The sequence below is a fragment of the Oryzias melastigma genome, linkage group LG8 (assembly GCF_002922805.2).
Source record: "Oryzias melastigma strain HK-1 linkage group LG8, ASM292280v2, whole genome shotgun sequence".
NCBI lineage: Eukaryota > Metazoa > Chordata > Actinopteri > Beloniformes > Adrianichthyidae > Oryzias > Oryzias melastigma.
In genome coordinates this window covers 24,825,786-24,838,385 of record NC_050519.1, presented here as the reverse complement: position 1 = coordinate 24,838,385, position 12,600 = coordinate 24,825,786, and the positions used below count along the sequence as shown (strand labels likewise).

Here is a 12,600-nt window from a genome sequence, read left to right as displayed (position 1 = left end):
CAGTTAGCATGTAGTTGAAATATTAGTTAAACTCCAAAATAGCCTAAACAATCTCAGTAAATGACAAAATAGTTCAAAAAGCCTCAGGAATCAAATAGTTTTACTTTCGGGTATAAAAAAATGGTCAGCAAAAACAATTCATATTTCATATATAATTTGTTTTTTAGTGTTCCCAGTGGTCTTTTAATCATGATTATGCAGTTTTTTGAGCAAAAAAAAATGGTCAAAAAACTATCCAGTTGAACAACTTTGATCTAGATTCCAGGAAAATAAAGAGATTCATGGATCTATTTGTCTGATCAAAATGGAGCAAGAAGTTTATGACCTGCAGCATATTTTCTGCATCACAAATGAGCTCCTTTTCCAACAGCATTTCTTGTCTGCTCCTTATTCATAATGATTTGATTTAAGGAATACTCAGAAATGTTATTTTAAGCCTGACTGTCTCTACGTGTCCTTCATCATAGGAAAAATGACACAAAAACATGTTAAAAACACCATTTTCATTAGACCGTCTTTGAAGTTAATGTAGTATGTAAAACTAGAACACCAGTAGAAGATAGGGGGGATTCACTGATAATAGAACCTCAGTGAAACAGGTGTGCGGCCAGCAGACCTCTGACCCATACTGGGGCAGAAAACTAGAAAAGCATGGTGCTGCCGGAACAACAGACTTTGGAGACGTGCTTCACTAATACCATGTCTTAGGTAGTAAATTCATGGTATTGTTCAACCGTATGACCATAGCACAGAGATTTGTTTATAAGCGACTTCCTGTTTGTGCTTCTTCTCTGACCTGCCGCCTCTCACGCCTTCTCCATCCATTGCAGCGTTCACGGATCCGCTCGGAAAGTCTCTTCTCTCTAATTCAATCTCCGTCTTCCTGTTTACCTGCTTCTACAGTCGCATTCGCGGCCGTCTGCCGTGGCAGCTGTGCAAATATGGATTGGTAGATCCGAGCTAATTACCACTCATCGGCCCTTCCTATTCGCTTCACTAATGTTGCTCCCACAAACAAACACACCCGCATGGAGCTGCAGGAGCTTTCAGCCCCTCTAGTGCACGACACCAGAGCCATCCTCCTGTAGGTTCGTGCATGGCCTGAAAACCAGAATTATGACATCAAGTAGCACAGTGGAGGTGTAATATATTGTGCTGCAGTTGGTTTAATTAGGCGAGTGCATTGGTGCTGCGCTTGCTGGTGCAGCGACTTCAGATGCTGACGTGGAGGAAAGTCCTTCAGCAACAAATTCATTCAGACTTTCTAATGCTGAGCAGTTTCATAAGAGCGGATGGTGTTCATGCTGATGTAAGACCTGCCGTGTTAATGCTCTTTTTTAACCTACTTGGATCATTGTTCTGCTGCAGAAACCAAGTGTTCCTGAACTTGAGGTGATGGAGATTTTCACTCACGATGAGGTCAAATTTAGTCACTGTCTTTTTTTTAAATAAAAGTTTTTTTAATTATTATTTTCTATTGTTTTTGGCTTATCTGCTCACCAAAATGAACAAACAAACCAAAATCAATTTAAATGAATGCCAAATTATTCTAAAAATCCCAGATATGAATTGTTCTTGGGTACTCCAAGGTTAGAGTATTTGAAAATGTCGTACATCCCCACATTATCATACTACCACCACCATGTGTGACTGCTAGAGGGAGTTTCTATCAAATGTGTCAAGTTTTACTCCAAAAGTAGCAGTAGGGCACATGTTTTCCTAAAAAAAAAAAAAAAGTTTTGTTTCAATGTTTTATTTATAGATTTGTTGAAAGTTGATGGAAGCAGAGAAAGTATAACACACATCTGTTCTGTTTTTATCTAAGTGAAGGTGTTGCCGTTGTCTGTTAACTACGGTGGCCCTGAAGTCCACATAATAAAAAAACAACATTACGTTTTGGAAATCAAAACACAATTTTATTTGCTTTATTTGTCATGAAGCGATACTGGATACCATCATCTAATCCGTGATGTCCTACAGTACCTACCTTTTATGCTTTCCTTTTGTGCTTCATTTTATAGTCTTTCATATGGATTTCTGGAAATGTACTTTGCTTCGTTTTTTGGAATTGTGTTTTATTTTTTTATTTTTTTAAATTTTATTTTATAACGTGTTGTTGTTTTATTTGTTTTGCTTTTTTAAATTGCAGTTGTGATCTTTAATATGTTTTTGCGTTAAGAGATTTGTTGATGTGATTTGAACTTCAGGGTAACTGTAGTTAACTTAACTGCCCTTTACACAAGCTAAACACAGACAATAAGGCAAATAAATCTTGCAAAATTGCCGATATACCAATATTAAACACACACATTTGTTATTAGTGTAAAACAAAGCAGTGAAGAAGTATTTTGTTTATTTTTGGTGAAAAAACACTCAAAAGGTCAGTGTAAAACTGCTTTGTTTTGCAACCAGCCTCCAGTGGTCATTTAAGGAATTGCAGTATTGTGTCAGATTCAGGAATAAGGATTTCCGCATGCAGAAGTTCCCTGTCTTAAAGTGTTTTGTTTGGGAAAATATCACTGAAGTTTGAAAATGTGATGGAGCCAGAAAAGAGTGAAAAGTCCCTCAGCTCTGTGAAGAAAAAACGTTTTAGAACAGATTTAGGAAGGACAGGAAGGACAGTACAAATATGGATGAATTGAACCTGCAGGATCGGTTGTCTTGTTTGGCTCAGTGTCTGTTTTCTGGACAAACACACGGCCCTTCCTCTTCCTGCGTCCTGGGCCGCACTTCCTGCTCCTCTTCCTCCCCTGGTGGACGCTCCAGACACAGATGTGTTGGGTCACCAGTCCCATGAAAGTAGGTTGGACCTAAATGGATTCAACAGGCTGCACCTCTGGGTTGTTGGGGGCGGGGCTCTCTTTTGTTTTCACGTCTTCACAGTGACACGTGCTGAACATCACCTTCACGTGTGGTTCCGTGTTTGTTTACATGTTATACTGAATCCAGATACTCACTGTCACAATGTAGCTGCTGAGTAAACAGATGTTGCTCTGCTAGCGCTGTCTCCGTGATGCACTCAGATCCGTTCACTGAACAATGACACAGCAAATTTCCTCCAATTGTTCCACGTCTGTGAGCTGGTTTAGAAAGTTCCTCCTGTTATTATCCTCTCTTTTTGATCAACGTTCTCTAACAGTTCATTCACTCAAGCCTTTTTTAGTACAAACTGTTAAAATCATATCCATCCATTAGCTTTTGGAAGATCATCCTATTGTCATGGTTTGGCGCTCACCATCATCAGTCCATGAGTTGATGTTTTTCCTTCAAGTTCTCCTCATGTAGACTCTTGTTTTATGAGCACTTTTCCTCTGTTATAATAAAAAAAGGTAAAAAGACGGTCTAGAACTTTACTTTTCCTTTTTCACTCTCTGTTCCCTTTTTTCCCTGTCATTTACCGAATTTTCTGCGCTATATAAGGGACACTGGATTGAAAGTTGCACCGTCACCGAACGGTCTATTTTCAAACTTATGTCATTTATACGGGGGGGAAACTATATGGCGCATTAAGTGTGACAAAAGAGTCAAAGATAAGTCCATCAGTCGGTCAGGCTTCAAACTGCATTCCTAAATTTATTTGTAGCACATTAGACGCTAGCCACATATAAAGAGTTAGCTGTGTTAGAATGTTCACAATACCTGTTACTGCCATGTTGTTTGCAAAACATGAAAAAACAGACTGAAAAGCTACCGCTAAAGCAAACGTCACCGTGACTACGCTAACTCCCAAACTTTTTAGTAAAACATAGAAAAAAAACCCACATGTTAGCCACATCAAAAGTGTTAGCTGTGTTAGCATATTCACATTACCAGTAACTAAAAAACAGACTGCTTCTGCTATAATGACTGTGTTTGACTTTAATCGTGAAAGTAAAAACATAAAACAGTCCGACACCACTGCATGCTAGCTGCGTTAGCATGTTTACAATAACACCCACTATGTTTGCAACAGCACAAGCAGAATTAATCCATATACAAGGCTCTCCGGAGTATAAACCATACTGTCATTTTTTCTTTTAATTTAAAATTTTTTGTCTTATATGGTAGACTTAATGTCCAGATTCATGTTCGGATGCACTTTTCTTTTACCTTTCTTTTATTATTACTCCTTCTTTTATATTAAGACTTTTCCTTCTTGTTATTCTTCTTGTTGTGTATTTGTTTGTTCTTGTTGTTCCACAAAAAAGCCTTAACAAAACTTTCTTTGAAAAAATTTGAAATTTATAAACCATTTACTAATTTTTTAGCCGTCATGATCCTACATTTTAAGACATATTCTGTTTCATTGAGATTAGCAAACACTAATCAAGAGTTAAAACCGAATATTGAATCTGTCAGAATAAATACAACTAAATAAAACAATCTGTTTATAGAATTAATTAAAAGAATAAAGAAAAACAAAAATACATTTTCAGTGAAAAAGAAAAAAAGTAAAAAAGAAGGACCAAATTACCTTTTATATCATTTAAAAAAATTATTTGATGAGCAAAAATGAATCTAGTTTTTTGGACACTCCTTTTTTCCCTTCTATCTAATGTAAAACACAAATTTACCATTTAAATAAAGTTTAAGTCCCTCACAAATTTAACTGTGTGATCATGATGGAATTGATTGGAAACATAATGGGAGAAAGACTAAAAGCATCAAAATATCTGCTGTGAAGCACGAGGGTGGCAGTATGATGATGTTTGCTGAAGAGACTTTCAAAATGAAAAACACGTCATCATCTTTTTAAATTATTTGGATGTAAAAATATTAGTCTTTTGACTTAATAAAAACATCAAGAGTTTTAATTCTAAATAAAAGTTTTTGATTGACAGACATTAAGAAGGGAGAACTGTTTTTATTGAGTGTTTGCAGTGTCATATAATGCTGGAGGAACCGATCATGGAGACATTTTTGATAAATGTGATCCACAGAAAAAGGCCACTGCAGCAACACAAACACAACAAAAACAGAACTTTTCAAACCCACCAAATAAAGAGAAAATAAAGGAGGAACTTAATACACAAATGTGTGAGCTCACACACACTCAAATGTACAAATGTCGATCGTTTACTCTGCCTTTGGTGTCACTTATGCTTCATTATGTATATGTTTCATCTTTCATGGCGTCGTCTTTTTTCTTTAAAGGCTCCCAGCTCCCCCTGAGTTGCTTTGATTCCCTTTTGCCTTCCTCAGCGGGAGCAAACGTTTCTCTGGAAATGAAGATGTTGCTCTGTCATTCTCTTTGCATGGATGTCTTTCTGTGGGTTTTTCATGTTTTAGGTGTGTATTCAGCACTCTTTTCTCTCGTGTGGGAAGACCTAGGATGCTTGTTACCTAGCAACCTGCCTCTACGAAAACTCACCGCTTGTGAGCATAAGCGTGCGTGTGTGGAGGAAGGGAGAGCTGGGCTGAAGGTTTGCAGCAGCGTGATGAAATCAGTATTTTCCCGGAGTCCTGCTGCAGCAGCCTGTGAAGGCGTGCAGGGCTGGCTGGATGTGCACGGCTGTTTCTGTGTCAGGAGGAGCACGTCGATGTAGAACTGTGGAGGAACCAGGACTGAAGCATTTGTTTGTGATTCATAGCTGTGGATTGGGGGTTACCAAGGCAACACAGACATCCATCTATGAATCATCTTTGCATCTTTTTATGTCATATTGTGTTTTTCAACCCATCATTAGGCCGCTTTGTCATTTCTCTAAAGAAATGATCGTGCTGAAGCAACTAGTGAACAAGTGTCCTCTTTAAGACTGGAGGGATGTGGGTTCAAATCCACGTTCGAGTCAAAGACTAACAATGGTTGACGCTGGACACTCAACATGAAGGGGTTGCTTTGGCGGGTTAGGCCACCAAATGGCTGTGTCTGCATCTTACCACTCCCCCAGGGGAGGGGTCAAACATAGATGACACTTTTCACACACCCAGATATGTGTCAAACTAATGAGACTGACTTTAATCTGGTCCTCATTTTCGGTGGTTTGATCCTCTTTATGTTGTTGGACTTTAACTTCAGTGAGAGAAGTGTTTGTTTGGTCATTAATGAATATCGCTTGCAGATGAAAACACCTGACAGTAAAAGTATAGTTCATGGAGTATTACCAGTTTATTGTGTCACCAAAGTAAAGCCTGTTGGTCACATGCACCTGTATAGAGCGTTGACCCATGAGGTGCTGCAGCTTTGCCCAGACCTGTGGAGGGTCATAGAGAGGACCGACCAAATCTTAAAGACAAGATGGAAATTTTGTTTTTAGTACATTCTTGTGGTATTTTTCACATGATGGACACATAAAATAATTTAAGATTAAAGGTACATTTCTTAGTATTTCTTTATTGAAACCACAATGGATCAGAAGAAGATAAAAAGCTTTTATTTGTGATGCAGCTAAGGAAATGGGCGAGCCAAAGTCTCCATTCTGATCATCCACCTACAGACAAATAGATCCATGAATGTCTTTGTTTTCCTCGTCTGAGCTGGAATCTGGATCTAAACTCTACATCTGGATAGCTCCAATATTTCTCACCATCTTTGTTGCACCGGTAATGTTAGGTTGAGGTTGTAAGGAGCTGGAAGCTAGTGAGAGAGAGTGTAAAAACAGGATGATGGGATATGGGCAGAAGCTAACTTCCTAACAACTCAGAGGCAAATTTCTAAAGAACTGCTGCCACTCTACAGACACTATACTATAATTTTGTCTAAACATCATAATGATAATCTTAAGATCACTGGGAACACATTGAAGTTTTGACGTAAGGGTAATACTGTCAGTGTCCTTACGTCACACTCCAGTCATAATCTCGGCCACCAAGGCCAAGTGGGGCCCATATGGTTCAAAAGTGGACAGAAAACGTAAGCCCCAACTGGGTTTGATCGCAATCGGTGATCCCACCTGTGTGTAGGGCTGCCACAAATGATTTTTTTAATAGTTGAATAATCCCAGATTATTTTTTCTGATTAGTCGGCTAATCAGGCCATACACAAGGTGCATGTAAAACACAATATATAATAGATATATAGCATTGCCTGTGATAATTCTAATGTGAATGCTGTAAGCCAAATTTGGCTTTGAAGATGATAGTGCTGATAGCTGAAGATGCTGAAATTGATAGCTGAAAACGCTGAAGCTGATAGCCAGCTAAAATATTAGTTAAATGCCAAATTAGCCTAAAAATATAATACATTAGCCAAAACAGCTAGCATGTAGCTGTAATATTAGATTAACTATAAAATAGCCTAAAAAATAAATGCCAAAATAGTCCAAAAAGCTAGCAGAATGCCATTATAAATTTTAATTTTACTACACTCTGACTCCATATAATATAAAGTAACGACTAATCAACTATTAAATTAGTCGTCGAGTATTTTAATAGTTGATTAGTCGTCGATTAGTCTATGTTTGCCCACATTGGCATAAGTGGACACTCAGTGGGTGGGCTCGCTATGCTAGCCAGTCGCCCGGTGGACAGTGTAGCGAGCATCACTGCCCAGGCTGCTGAACCAGAAGTGAACAATAATGGTCTATAATGAATTTATAGACATTTTTGTGTGTTCTTCACACTAGCCACAGGCGGGCCTGAGTCTGGGTGTCCCTGTGCCTGTCCCCGGCCCAGATAAAATATACAGGTTTGTGTCAGGATGGGAGTCTGGTGTAAAACTTTCTGCTGAATATCATGTTCTGATCAGTGAAAGCTGATACGCTGATGAGATATGCTGACAGGTGAACAACATTTGTGTGTACTTCTATGTGACACAAATGTGTACTTGTGGCACACAGATCTACTTGTTTTGTGTTTTCTTCAGTTCCTGCTGTAAATCCCTACAGAAGCACAGGCACGTCCGTCCCTTCCAGTCAAAGAACTGGGCCTGCGTTCCTCCACACGTGGCTAACTGGATGGAAACAGCTGCAGATGTGGAACTAACAGCAGAATTATCTCAGATTATCTCCTCTACACTCAGATCTACTCTTTGACTGAACTCTGCAGAACGTCAGCCTACTTTAGAGCGTCGCTTCTCAGTCAAACCACACTCGATTCAAATAGATGGTTCAAGTCAAACACAAGTCTTTGATAAGATCCTCTGGTTTGTTTTGCAACCTTCAGAAAATGAAATGTCTCAGTTTGGAGATAGTCAGTAGTTCCAACACCCGGATGATGATGATGGTGAAACACTCTTCCTGTTCTCTGGATAATCATTGTCCTAAACTGAGGGTGATGGATGGGGTCTGTCTCTGTTCTCACTGCAGCATTTCTACTCCCCCCTCTCCGTGACTCGGTCTAACATGATGGTACATGACTTTAGCATCACGATCGTGTCACTAAATGACACGGCGAGGTCACAGAGACTCAAGCCGGCAGTCAGCGCTCCAGAACAGCATGCAGACGACAGCCGTCATCTACTGCTCTCCATCTGCAGAGTTTATTGCAGAGTTTTTTAGGCGAGTTTTACTGCACATGTGCCGTTCCATCTCCTGTTTAGATAGAAAAAAATTACATCTTGAGTTGGTGATGGATGACAGAACAGATCCAGGTGATTTCTGGAAAAGAGAGGCAATTTGTGGAAAACTTACTGCCGTGATATTGAGTAGGGCTGGGTATCGGTTATAATTTCCAGAAACGATTTGATTCAATTCACAATAGCCTGAATCAATTCAATTCCGATTTTTTGCGATTCTTCAATTTGATTCAATTTTAAGTTTACACATTTAAGCACATTTGTTTAGAAATACATTAAAAATCTACCATATAATTTAAATATATTTATATTAATCTGATAAAGTTCACATATTGTAAAATGTATCAGTGAAATAATCAGAATCAGAAGCAACTTTATTGCCAAGTACAATTTTACACAAACAAGGAATTTGTGTTTGATGATGATGCCTACATCAATAAATCAAAACAGTTTAGTAAGAGAAGAAAAAGAAATATTACAGCATAAATATATATACACAATTTGTAACTGAGATTGTTAATATCATACAGTGTTCCATAGATTCTCTAAAGAAGAAGTTCTAACTAAAATGTTCAGATCATTAACATTGGAAACATTGTTCTGCTTCTCCTGGAGGACGTTCAGTTTGGCCTCTAGGTGGCGATTGCGCTATAGAAGTACACCTTATTCAGTATGAGAGGGAAAAAACTATGTTTTAGACCACAAGTACTTACTTTCAAAAATATATCCTTAAAAGAGTTTGGAAAGTTTGTGCCTCTGAGTTTATAAAGATGTTCATTTAGTCCCAATGTATTTTTTTGGTCGACCGAGTGTTAGCATTAGCCGTCCTATGAGAAATTCTATTGAACGTTAGCATCGAGATAGCGGACTTTAGCTTTATATGTGCTAAATTGATTTATATCTTTTATGAATCAATTATTGATCTATTAAGTTTAAATTGATTCAGATCCATTAACCGATTTTTTCAACCCAGCCCTACTATTGAGTGGGGTTGTTTCCCTTGAGCAAGGGGAAATTTTATTCTAGTTTTATTATCCTGAATAAAAAGCTAGAAATATAAAGTTATAATAAGAATACATTAAATATCTGATTACTAATCGGGAGACAACTTCTGATATTGATCGAGTGAGTCCTCAACCACCTGATCACGTGATCGGATTGGGATATCCTTAATCAAAAAAGCATATTTCTAACAGTTGTATTATTATTTTTTAAGAATATAGCTTCTGTTATTTCTGTAATGCTTAAAGAAGCTTGTATTAATGATTTATTTATCTTTGTCAACAATGAGTCTAATATTGACTCAAAAATGGAAAAGATAAGACCCAGGAATCTATAACCTAAAGAACACGTACCAAAACTCTTCAAATATTTTCACAATCAACGTAAAAGGCTGAAGAGTTTCGGTCTTTCAAAGAAAAAAAGGGTTGAACCTCTTACTCACAGTGAAAAAGAAGGTCGTCCCACATTCTTCTGGCCTGGATCTATTTCTGCTTTACTTTTGTGAAGATCTAAAAGTCAGTCGTGTACTTTTTCAGGTGCTCCTGTCCTTGTTTATCCAATCTGAGTACCAGATCTGTCAGGGACTCCACACTGAAAAAACAAACTTTTTGCATCAGTAATATATACTTAATTATTCCTCATAATATTTACATAAGAATTCAAATATTATGCAAATACATAGAATTTTCTAGTAAAGAAGTTAAGTTTATATTCATAAATGCAGTAAAATTTAATCAATAATTGTTAGTGCAAATTGTTACGAGGATTTTCTTAAGTAAATCTTATTAGTTTTTTTTTCAGTGCAGGAGGACGTCAGCTGCTCCTCAGCTTTTAGGAAGAAGCTTCTCAGCATCTTTTATTGCTGTCTTCTCCATTCATTCTGCATGGATGATTGTTCAACAAAATGCTTTTCTTAGCTCTTCTCTGCTCTTTGGTTGTTTACTTTTGACTGATCTTCTCTGGAAAGTCTTTAGAAGGCAGCAAATCTGAACCTGTTGGTTCAGAGCGGTTCATGTCAGGTGATTTTTAACGCCATGAAAGTTTCAGCAACTTAAAAACAAGTTGTTGGCAACTGTCCCGGTTTGACTGTGAAAGCCTAACAGTAAGGAAGATGCACTTGTGTTGTTTATGAACAGAATCATGGACAGAGGCAGACTAAAAGCTGCTGTCACATTTCTGATTTGCGGAGCTAAACAAGAATCAGTTTAGAGAAAGCTCAGAGAAAACACAGAAGAGGTCGATCCGAGTCAGGAAAACAGGTTTGCTGTCAGAAAGAGCTCCAGAGGCCTGTTTTCCATCCCCACTGCCAGAGCGAGTGGGAGGAGGAGGAGGAGGAGAGCGATGGAAAATCCAAAGAAGGAGGTGAAAGTAAACCAGTTCACTCCAACATGAATGCTGGACGCTTTATTTTATGTTCCACTCATGATGCAAAATTAAACAAGACTGCATCCAGAAGATAAAGAGAACTCGCTAAGATAGTGTAATGAATTCTTCAGGAACATTTAGAGCCACTTTTGGAAATCATGTTCTCCTGGTGCATGTGTGGCTTTTCTCCAGGTTTCCTCTCACAATCCAAAGACAGGATTTATAAGTTAATTGGTGATGCAGCTGCCCTTAGATGTGTGTGTGGCCCTGCCGCTGACTGGTGACTTGTTCAGCGTGTGCCTTTCCTTTGCTCAACTGTAGCTGGGATAGGCCCCAGCAACCCTGCAAGCCTAAAAAGGATTCAGCGGATCCAGTTCACTTCAACTGAAGTTTTTCAGTTCCACTAAAGTATAGATGAGTTTGAAATACATTTCTTCACATTTGTTCAATAAATTTTGAATTTAAGGGACATCAGTGCCTGGAATGACAAGTTAATTAAAAAATTCTGTTCTCATCAGTAAAAAATTAGTTGTGTGTTTTTTTTCATTCGTAGGTTTGTGTTGTAAATGCAAATCTTTATCTGGTCTTGCATGAGAAGCGCTCTGCAGAGAACACCAAACATACCTTTGAGCTCTCATCAACCCCGACCTTCACATTCTGAGGCAGGGTGGGGGGGTCAAGCTGCACGAGGACATGAAAAGCAGAAGGCAGAGCCTCCGCCCCCTGAGACACAGACTGAAATGTCACCCCTCAGAGCAGCACCATCTCTGTTCATTCTTCACCTCATCCTGGTCTACAAATGTAGAATTTCTCCCGTGAAGTCGTTTGAAAAAGATCTGGACATCGTCCTCAAAGCGTCGTCCTGGTTCAGGGGTTCTGAAATGTTTCAGAACCGGCCGTGCAGAGCATCCTCTGCTCTACTGTGAAGTACTGAGTCGTTGGATGTAGTCGTTGGATGGAGTCGTTCAAATTTTTGATTCTCTTGTTAACCTAGAGCAGTAGTCTGCAACCTTCAACTCTGAAAGAGCCGTTCAGGCTGATTTCTCACTGACTACAATCCATTAGAAGCCACAAAGTCTTCCTTCACCTTTTAAAAAAACAAGACACCAGACACCTCCTTGTATTGATGCTATTGTTACTATCAGGATAAACAGAAATTAATTGTTGTTCATTTTGCTTTAAAGAAAAGCACAAACATTAAAAGAAAATAGCTTTTTTTTACTTTTAACAGAAGTTCCTTTCAAAATAAAAGACACCCTGTCATATCTCAATGTCGTAAATAGTAGCAAGTGTAATGTCAGGAGAAATGAAATCCGAGGTAATTAAGTGACCCCTGACGTATTTTTTGAACACACTTAAAATGTATTAATTTTTTTCACAAATAGAAAATTTGCTTAATAATCCGGTCCGCCTTAAAAGCGGTTGTACTTCTTGACATCCGTTGAATTTTTGTAGTACAGATCAGGACGCACAAAAATGTGTCAAAATGTTCGACTTGTGATACACACTGTCCTTCAACTGTTTGTTGATGAGATCAAGTTTGAGTTAATTTACTTTTACCACTCCCTCACTTCTTACTTTATAATTACTTTATAATAACTTTTTAAAATTTAGAAATTTTTTCTTTAATAAAAGAGCCACAATGTGGCTCTGGAGCCGCAGGTTGCCGACCCCTGACCCAGAGGGACGTAGGAGGAGCCTGAGGGAAAGGGGAATCAAATGTTTTAAGACAGAGATTCCAGAGTCTCTGATAACACAAGACAAACTTTTGTCATTCGGTTGGCCTACACTAGGGGTGT

At 38.4% G+C, this 12,600-nt stretch overlaps 1 protein-coding gene and 1 long non-coding RNA gene across 9 annotated transcripts in view; one reads left to right on the top strand and one right to left on the bottom strand.

Annotated features, from left to right (window-relative positions):
* The window catches only part of caskin1 (CASK interacting protein 1), a 138,161-nt gene that overhangs the window by 41,956 nt on the left and 83,605 nt on the right, over positions 1-12,600 (top strand). The gene's annotated exons all lie outside the window — the stretch shown is intronic.
* Positions 11,338-12,600, bottom strand: part of LOC118599018 — a 1,652-nt gene continuing 389 nt past the window's right edge. The window contains exon 2 of the long non-coding RNA XR_004948273.1: positions 11,338-11,583. This is a non-coding gene — a long non-coding RNA (uncharacterized LOC118599018). The remainder of the gene's footprint in view (positions 11,584-12,600) is intronic.